Source organism: Otolemur garnettii, unplaced genomic scaffold (genome assembly GCF_000181295.1).
Source record: "Otolemur garnettii isolate 467f Iridium unplaced genomic scaffold, OtoGar3 scaffold00063, whole genome shotgun sequence".
Classification (NCBI taxonomy): domain Eukaryota; kingdom Metazoa; phylum Chordata; class Mammalia; order Primates; family Galagidae; genus Otolemur; species Otolemur garnettii.
The window spans coordinates 10,635,696-10,645,602 of NW_003852458.1; the positions used below are offsets into that span (position 1 = coordinate 10,635,696).

A 9,907-nucleotide genomic window follows, 5' to 3' on the forward strand; every position below is an offset into this window, starting at 1 on the left:
AATGACTGTGTTTCTCTACCAAAAGCCACATTTCCTATCTGGCAGGTCTGTCCTACAATGCTAGCTTTCTCCAAGTTCCTACAATAGCTCCTTCCCCTGCCCTTTCAAATCTAAAGTTGGTAGTAGTCACCAGGTTGCTAACCACTAGGTGTTTTAATAATCTCTTGGGCATGCCTTTAATCCTGTCTACACCTTTATAAGTGGCACTCTTATTTATTTATTTATTTTTTATTTAAAAATATGGAACGCTTCAGGAATTTGCTTGTCATCCTTGCTCAGGGGCCATGCTAATCTTCTCTGTATTGTTCCAATTTTAGTATATGTGCGGCTGAAGCGAGCATAGTGCCCTTTTGTAAACTCCTACCGATCACTCCTTTTGTGTGTGCCCATCTGTATCCTGTTGAGATTCTGACTCATGCAGAGATTTCTCCAGTGGTGGAAAAAATGTTCACGTTCCCCTACTGGCACTCAACAGTAGCAACATGCTTTGTCTGTATACAGGGGACCAAACAAAATTCCTGACATTTAGGGCTTTAAAATTTCATAAGTGGTCCATTTCAAAGTGGTCCACTTTGACAAAAACAATGACAGGGCAGATAAACATTGACAGATCTCAAACACAAATTATTTACAAGCTGTAAAAATACTGTGCATGCCCAGTAACTTAGGACATTATGCGTGTGACTATGTCCATCAAGTCAGCTCCTGACTTGAAGGTTTAGAAGGTCCTCCAGTTCCCCTCTGCTTGGGTAACTATTGGCCAACTCCTTGAAGAACTTGTGTTTTTCCTCTGAAGACTTCACCTTCTGTGTCCTTTCTTCAAAGTGTTGCTGTGGCACAATACAAGGGTTTAATGTATAATTAGGTTGACCCTACCTCCCAGATTGACTGAGACAGTTTCAACTCAATTAAGTGCCAGCTTAATTATTAGTAGCACTTGCTTACACTCTTAAAAGTTTCCCAGTTTGGATGATGAATTATATGGTCTCTTATGTATAATGGTCCTTTATTGCTGTTTGTGGCAATCTTGGACTATCAGATAGGGATACCCCAGGTAACTTTCAAATACACAGGCTCATTCTGCTACATTGCTTTACTCGCAGAAACTCTCTGTGTCAGTCTGTGGCTCTCGGTTTGTTTCTATGGTTGGCTAACAGAGTGTGGTAGACTTAATTTTTTGGTTACTTAGCTTTTCTTTCTTGGTCCTAGGTTTAGTATTCAATTCCAACTTGAAATAGCTTTCTCTGTTAGGCATTTCAACCTTAGGTAAGTCCTGCATTCAAAAGCAGCAAAGTTCTTTGTTTTTCTTAACTAGGTGCTGTTCTCTGATAGTTTGAGTAGCAGTACAAGTTTCTTCCTCTCGTAGAACTCCCTGTCTCATTCTGTTCTTCAGTTTAAAATGTATTATAACAAGTCTGGATTTCTCTATGTAGCATTCGTTTAGAATTTCAGTTTCTTTTTCTCCAAATACTTCTTGTTTTTGAACTCAATTTATCTCTAGAAAGCCTACATTTTACTTTAATACTCCCGCCTTCAAATCCTAAATGTAGTTCTCCCACATTTTATTCAATATAAACAATCATAAATTTAAAGCCCACTTTACATATTAATGGTGTCAACCCTGGGAGACGGTAAAATTTTGATCCCCTATGGGGCATCTGAGGAATGGAATTTTCCCCACGATATGTCATTGAAGATTTATGAAATATGAAATCATAGGCAGACTTTTATCTTTTACAGTTACTACCACCTAGTCAGAGATAGAAAGCTTATTTTAAGATAGACCACATAGAGGTTATATAACCTGGCATCTGCACAGAATTTTTCCCTAGCAAATAGTATTTAAAAAAGAATCATCAGGTCATGAAACAATGTTATCAATAAAATACTTTATCTTTTTAAAATATCTGTTGTCATAATTTCCTCCAGTTTCTGTGTATTTTTTAATTTTTAAAATAGTTTGATTAGTTGAGATATTTATTTTGTCACTTATCCATTTACTCACATAGTCAAGAAGTATTAATTGAGCACTTACCGGATGCCAGGCACTGTGTAGGTGAATGAGAAAGACAGAATAGTTGCTCTCCGGCAGTTTATAGACTCGTGGAAAACAAACAGATATCTAAAGAATAGTGTGATGAAGACAGTGCAGATGTGGAAGATGCCTCTAACTGAGAGCTGGGAATCAGACAAAGTTTCTTGAGAAAAGTCCAGTCTAAACTGGGCCTAGAGAATGAGGGAGAGTTACTAGGACACAAGTGAAGGGGGCTGGGAGAAGGAAAAAGGCAGAAAGTGTCATGGGAAAAGAGGACAGTAGGTCATAGGTCCATCACTCAAGAAGAACAGGACACATTCAGGGAACTAAACAGTCTGGCTGGAATCTGGAAGGTAAGTGATGAGGCTGGAGTGTAAGCAGCGTGCTGAAAGGCTGTAAGTCAAGGAAAGGAGTTAGGACCTAATGGTGAGAAGAATGGAGAGCCTTCTAGAATCTGGCCAAACATTTCTGGGACGTAGTTCCAGCTTTTAGTGATATGTACTCCAGCTTTCAAAGTAAAGATCATGAGCTGTTGCTCTTTAGGACTTTCCCATCTGTGAGTGGGGATGGTCTGCTCTGTTCAGCTTTCCTTGATTTTGATGGCTGGGAAAGGCCTTCTTCCTGTTTTGATCTCCCATAGCTCTGTGCACCTCTCTTATGAGTCCTACCTCGTGACTTTTCTATTTATGCTGTGTCTTAGCTCCCTGCTGTACAGTCTTTTGAGGATAAGAGCTTATCTAACTTAACCGCTTTACTGTGATGGCGAGTGTCTAAGGTTAATGGGATTCTGTTTGTTTCATATTCCTCTGTAGTGAATTTATTACGGTTTGGAAGCATTAAACCTGATGCAATCAAGATGCTGGACTTTTCAGATCTTCCTTTTCCCAATTCTAAGTATAGTTGCAGCATCCTTGGTAGATGGGGAGCTAAAATAAACATCATGTCTCTCTGACCTCAGTGGAGAAAAGGACCAACACCAGCAGCCACTGCACCTTTGAGGAGGGGCAGTGACAGGCTGTGCTTTAGCTACGGCAGTGACTGGACTTCTCAGCAGCCTGAATTGGGGCAGGAGGAAGAAAAAACTGATGTCAAGAATGGATGTGAATCCTGGTAGACTGCCCACTGGACAAGATCTGTGCACCTTCAGATCTATTTGGAGGAATTGGAAGGAGATGAGAGTGTTTGTAAAAATAATGGGGAGAAGCTAGAGAAATATTTTTGTAAGGCTGTCTTCATGTTCCAGATCTAATCTCAGGGATGGTGTGGGTAGTAAACATAAATCACTTGTCTTATATTTTGTTTCCCAAAAGGCACCTGTAAATGTCCCTCAGGAAAGTGGCCCTAACTATTGGAACTCTGAGCTGTGTGGGTCCCTCCTAGAATGTGATTAGGAACTGGGGTACAATAGCAGTGTGACATCGCCGAACATGTCTCCAGCGCCAAACTGCTGGCTCATGTGAGGAGCTGTGTTAGGTGGCTCCAGCCTCTCTACAGGGGTCATGCGGGTCCTAGGGTCCAAGCTGTACAGCTGCAATTGTGTGAAAGGGCAAACTCTCAGCCAAATTAGTCTCATCAGCATTGAAGGGAGCACCGCGTAGTTTCTGAACTGATAGGGAGCTGAGATTCTAATTCTGCTATTGATTGTTTTGATTATTTGAAGTCCTTGGCCATAGCCAGTTTCCATAGAGCTTAGCAGGAAGCCAGTCTTCTCTTTAGAAGGTCAGCCTACAGGAGGCAGATCTTAGACAAGCCATCCCTTACTCCTATCCCCTTCTAAACATGTTAAGATCAAAATGTTGAAATATCTTACTGCCTTTTTATATATGATTTAACTATTTTACTCTGTACAATGCTTACCTCCTTAACAGGCACAACTGAACTGTTAGATTTTTTTTTAACCTTAACAACATTTTTTTCTTATTACAAATGTAATAATGTTCTGCAGGAAATTAGGAAAATTCAGATAAAAGAAGAAATTAAAGAGAGGTAATCATCTCCCATAGCCTTTTTTTCTCTTCTTTTTAGAGAAAGATATACACACGTGCACAGAAATGTACATACTGTATATATACAGTATGTGTCTTAATCACATTTCAATTGATGGTCTGTGGGTTTCATATAAAATAATGCCAAATGGTTGAATATTGCCTGTTGTGTATAGAATCTCATTCACATTGATGTGCACAGATATGGACAGCTTTGGGTAATATTAGGAGTTACATATAGTTGGATTATTGAATTAGATTATTTATGAAATCAGGCTAAAAATTTTTATGACCCCAAATAAAGAAGCCCTGAACAAATTGTAGGGCAATTTTTGTATCAATGAGTTAAATGGTAAGGGACACGTAATGCTCTTGGAGAAGTCTATCAAGTGGTAAACTTACTAGGAAATCGTGTCTAAGGATCTAGCAAGTCCATAGTATTGTGCCATGTTTTTCTGTATTGGCTAAGACGGGTCAGCATAACTGAAACGGACCTCAAACAAGGGTTTTGCTGCTCTGTTTGGGAAGAAAACACTTTTCTGGGCAGAACTACTGAGATTTAGCTTATTGAGTCTTCATATTACTAATTAGGGCTCCCAAGTGTGTTGATTCTCTTCTTTGAGGCAACTAGTTTTGGGATAATCTGTAGTGAATACAAGGCTATTGTTTGAGGAAGCAACATTAAAATAAAGTCTTATTTTTGTTTCCTACAATTGAGGGTATTTAAACAAACTGTAAGTCACAGGAAAAATGTTGACCTCCAATTATCTAAAAGGAAAATCCCATGGAGGCATGGAAGGAGTAATTTGTTGGGAGGAGACAAGGTCAGTCTTCTACAATACGTAGAGATCATCGAAGTGCGTTCTTGAATGGTCAAATTTCTTGATAGTTGCCCAGCTTATATGGTATGTCATGGATATTTAACATTTATTATTCCCAACAGCACGTGAATTCTGGACAAAAACATTGCCTCAAGAACTTAAATCTCAATTAAACCACTTCCAAATACTAAAGACATGGTGCATTTTAAGGGTGCCAAAATGATTCAAGATGAGATGCTTCTAAAGAGCTTGCAAAGGGCAATTTCAAAATTGTCAACAAGATAAAATTTTGCAAAGGATAAGTAAGATATATCAGATCATAAGTACATTTTCTTGAGTACTTGACATCTGGAATGTGAATAGCTTATTTATATGGAATGTGATATACGGAGTTAAAGCAGTGTTCCATATAAGATAATTTTTAACATGTCAATGCTTTCAACTTTAGACACTTTTATTATTATGCATTGCACACCTAACCAGTGATTCCAAATACAAAATATTTGAAAGATGATTTAATTCTTTTTGATTTCTTAGAGTCATAAATGTGACAATTACTCTGTATTAGAAACAGCCATGCCCTAAGAAACTACTGATTAGTTTTATTTTTAAAATTCCTTCTTAGAAAAATTAGAATTTAGAGGCCCTTTCTCTTTTGTCTTTGTAATCAAGATGATTTCTTGCCATTGAAACTGTGCCATTGAAACTTTCTGCTTCTACAGCGTAGTTTTTCTAAATTCATTTTTTTTTCTGACATAACTTGAGAGTCATTCTGATTTTCTTAAAAAGTAAAATGTATGTTCTTCTTAGTAAAGTATCACAAGAATGGAAGAAAAAATATCCAATGTACCCAGCCCTATTATGAAACTAATTTATAGCTTTCATATGAAAGCTATAACCTAATTATAGCCTAAGAATATGGGGGGGGGGAGGGGGAGAGAGTGGATTGGTGGAAGGAGGGTGATTGGAGGATTCACCTCTATGGTTTATCTTACAAGGTACAAGTGAATCTTTCTAAAAGTAGAGTATAAACGTCTTAACACAATAACTAAGAAAATTGACATAAGGTCTATGTTAACCAATTTGATGAAAATATTTCAAATTGTATATGAAAACACCACACTGTACCCCATGATTGCATTAATGTACACAGCTATCATTTAATTAAAAAAAAAATGAAGGAGAGAATACAGCTAAAGGCACAATTTAAAAAAAGAAAAGTAAAATGTATGGGGTTTTGGTATGTTTTGCTGTTTGAGGCCTTCCAAGTTTATGGGTATGTTTTGATTAACTAAAGAGCTACCTATTTGACAGAAAAATAAATGTGTGTTTTATTTAGTGTTTTTAGGAAAAGCTTCTCTGTAATTGCTTAGAAAATCTTAAAAAGGTTCAGTGCTCAACATTTAGGTGTTAGGATTTTTGGCTATTATCAGATTCATAGAGAAATGAGAATATTATTTGAACCTCAATTTAGCAAATTAAACTGTTTTTCCAATTTGTTGACATTGACAACTACACAGATTATTTGGAGTTTTTGCTGAATTAATGCTATAAGTAAACACCATATAGCCAAATGCTCTTAAATTTTAGTTGGTTTGCATTGTACTCTGCAAATTACTGAATGCTATTGTCATTAAATCATGCTAGATATCACTGACACTCACTTTATCTGCTCTTAATAACACGAGCTATGCCACGTGATGGTCAAATCTGTCTTTTATATTGGGTGGAAATTTGATTAAATGGGCTTGATCCAAATCGTTTGTTTCTTATTTCTCTTCCTTTGCTTAGAAGCATTAATCCTGAATCCTTGTGCAATAGGTGATGCCTGGGTGATGAAATGTGCTGACTCTGTTGCAAATCGACTATCCCAGTGCATCTTTCCTGCTGACATCTGCCAAATCACTGCCACTAGGCCCTCCGTTAAATGTCTTTATCAGCTCATTTGGATGTCCCTACATTACAAATATTGTGCCTGTGAGGGGTAACAACTCATATTTCTGAACAGTGCAAGTTTTGTTAACATAGCCCGAGGAGATGGATGGGAGGACAACTAGATTTTGGGGGGGATTTGAGGTGGGAAACAGAACCTAAGTGGCTTCCCCAAGAGCTGTCCAACATGGCATGTTTCTGTGAGCTTACAATCCTGCTGTGTCCTTTTGTGACCCTCTCCCCTTTCTCTTCTGTCTCCCCTAAGAAGTAACTTTATACTGAAATCTGTGTTTCTCATTTTCCTAAGAATGACAGTTTACCGAGTTTAGTTCTGCATGCCTTTGGACTTTGTATGAAGGCAGTTCTGCTTTTGTAACTCCACATCACGTTTTTGGGACTCCTTTACGTGATGTACATAACCATAGTTTATCCATTTTTAATGTTACACATTATTGTATTATATGAATACACAACGATTTACCTATCTATCTAACATATCCAATTGATTTATAAACATAAAATTGGGTTGTTTCCTGCCCTTTGCTGTTATAAATAATCCTGCATTCTTGCGTATCTTCTGATGCACATCTACTAAGGGTTCACTTGGGCATTTTTTAAAACAGATTAGCGACTCATTACCAGATTATAAAATCAATTTAGTGGGTTGTTCCCAGCATTAAGAAAAATTCTTAGTGTAGACTAGAATAGAAAATGTCAGAGTACACTCTACATATAATGTCCTAGTATGTACACCCTACACTATAAGGGGAGGATTGTTTCATAAAACTGTTGCTCCAGTGTGTGTTGTGTTAGTGTATATAAGTACAGAATGTGTGCATGTATTTGAATTGCTGTGCAAAATATGCTTTTTATTATGAGTTCTTAAACAAAAATTTTGAAAGCTACTGCTGTGTAGTATAGATGTTTAAAAATAGGATTATTGGGACATAGGCTTTCAACAAATAATATTAAATAATTTTCCAAGGTAGAGCTAACTTTTTATCTCATCATCAGTGTGCCAGAGTGCCAGCTGCAGTAAACTAGCCAATCTTTTAATTTTAGACTGGACCATTTTTGACAGTCTAATGGGTAATATCTCATGGGGGTTTAAATGTTCAGATTTTCAATTATAGTTGAAGTTGTGCCTCTTTTCACATTTATTGTCAGGATGTAGTTTGCCCAGTGTCCTTTGACTTCTTTAAAAAGGAATAGTTTTCTGAAATAAAGGTTGCTTCCAAAGATTTCTCATCCTTTTATAAGCTTCTGCTTGCCACAAAACGTTCTTAAAGGAGCTTGATGGATTCTAGATCAAAAGTACTGCCAGCATGGTGAAGGCTTTTGTTAGTTTTTGTTTTGGTTAATCTGGAAATCTAAGTTTAATATAAATGAATCCTCAAGTAAGTATGTGGGTAGATTAAAATGAAAAATTGCAATTGAAATCGTTCTTCTGCCTTTCTTAAAATGCTGTTTTGATGTATTCACTTTGTGAGATACGCTTGATGCAGAAAGTGGTTTTATTGGATCAGCAACTGCAATTCTGACACACACTTTTTCCTCTCTGTAGTGTGAATGGAGAGGTAGGTGCTATTTCAATGTCCTGTAAGTATGCCCCTGAGGATTGCTATTGCTTTGCTACTTCTTTTTTTTTTTTTATTGAATGGTAACTATGTATATTAATGCACTTCTGGGGTACAGTGTGGGGTTTTCACATGCAATCTGAAATACTTCCATCAAACTGGTCAATACAACCTTCATGTCATTTTCTAAGTTATTGTTTTAAAACGTTCACATTCTACTCTTAGAAAGAGCTACTTCTTTAATATGTCAGATTAAAGAGGCCCACATATGTAAACAGCTGCGTGAGGTCCCAGTGTCTACGTGATGGTCCTATTTGTATAGAGAGATACCTCGCCATAACTTGTTGGTCAAAGCATATTTTCCTATAAGAAGGAGTGGCCTTTTATGGGAAATTCTAGTCCATTATATGTTAATTTGACAGATAAGAGCTCATTAATTGTAGAACAAAAATTATTTGGTTTTGAATCTCCCCAGGTCAAAACTATTTAAGCAGATTACTCTTGGTCTTTGGTCATGCTTTATTAGTCCTGAATTGGTAGAATTCCCTCATGTGTGCTCCAATTTGTGTGTGTGTGTGTGTGTATTTATACATTTGTGTAAAAGCTCTTGAAGTATCTACATTCTCCAGTTGTAACTTCCATTTTGTTACGATCTGTCCCATCATCTCAAAATACCTTCCTAAAACTCTATAAAATATTTTTAATATTTATTATTCTTTAAAATACCAACATTTCAATATACATTCTTCATACGGAATCTGGGCACATATGGAGGTCTGACAATTAAGTTCATGAACTCATCCTAGAAGAAATCCTATGTACCTCATTGTTGAATGTCACTATGGTCACCTTCAAAGCACTCTCCTTGGGAAGCTATGCATTGATGGCTGTCCCTAGTTTGCCATAGGGACAACCCTATGCAATTGTAGAACTCTTTTTTTGTAATGACCTTCAGAGCTGTTCCTGTGGGTATGACAATTAAGTTTGTGAACTTTCCACCATGTGTTTATGTTGGTAGCACTGTACAAACAACTTGGTAAGGTTTCATAACTTTGGTATGTCAGTATCTCACAGCTGTGTTTGTGTTAACATGTGCTTGTGTCTGGTTGAATGGTGTTCATTATTTTTGTTGTGGGTTTTTGTGTGCTACATGACAATAGCTCTGATGGTCATTTGAAAAAAAAGAGTTCCAAAATTGCTTTGAAGGTTGGACTAGTTGTTGGCATCAGTGCATAGCTTCCCAAGGGGACCATAGAGATATTTAGCAATCAGGTAACTTTTTCTAGGATGAGTTTGCAAACTTAATTGTCAGACCTTGCCTACCATAAATAATCTCGGATCTAGGATCATTATTCTTGTCTGAAATATACAAGGTTGTTTATTTATTTATTTTATTCTTGGAGATTCATTGAGGGTACAAGAAACCAGGTTACACTGATTGCATTTGTTAGGTAAAGTCCCTCTTACAATCATGTCTTGCCCCCAAAAAGTGTGGCACACACCAAGACCCCACCCCCCTCCCTCCTTTCCTCTTATACAAGGTTATTAAATGAAGAA

General features: G+C 37.1%; 1 non-coding gene across 1 annotated transcript; it reads right to left on the reverse strand.

Annotated features, from left to right (window-relative positions):
• Positions 1 to 234: 234 nt before the first annotated feature.
• On the reverse strand, positions 235 to 339 carry LOC111726386. Its single transcript, XR_002774170.1, has one exon. It is a non-coding gene; the product is annotated as a U6 spliceosomal RNA (small nuclear RNA).
• Between the last annotated feature and the right edge of the window lie 9,568 nt (positions 340 to 9,907).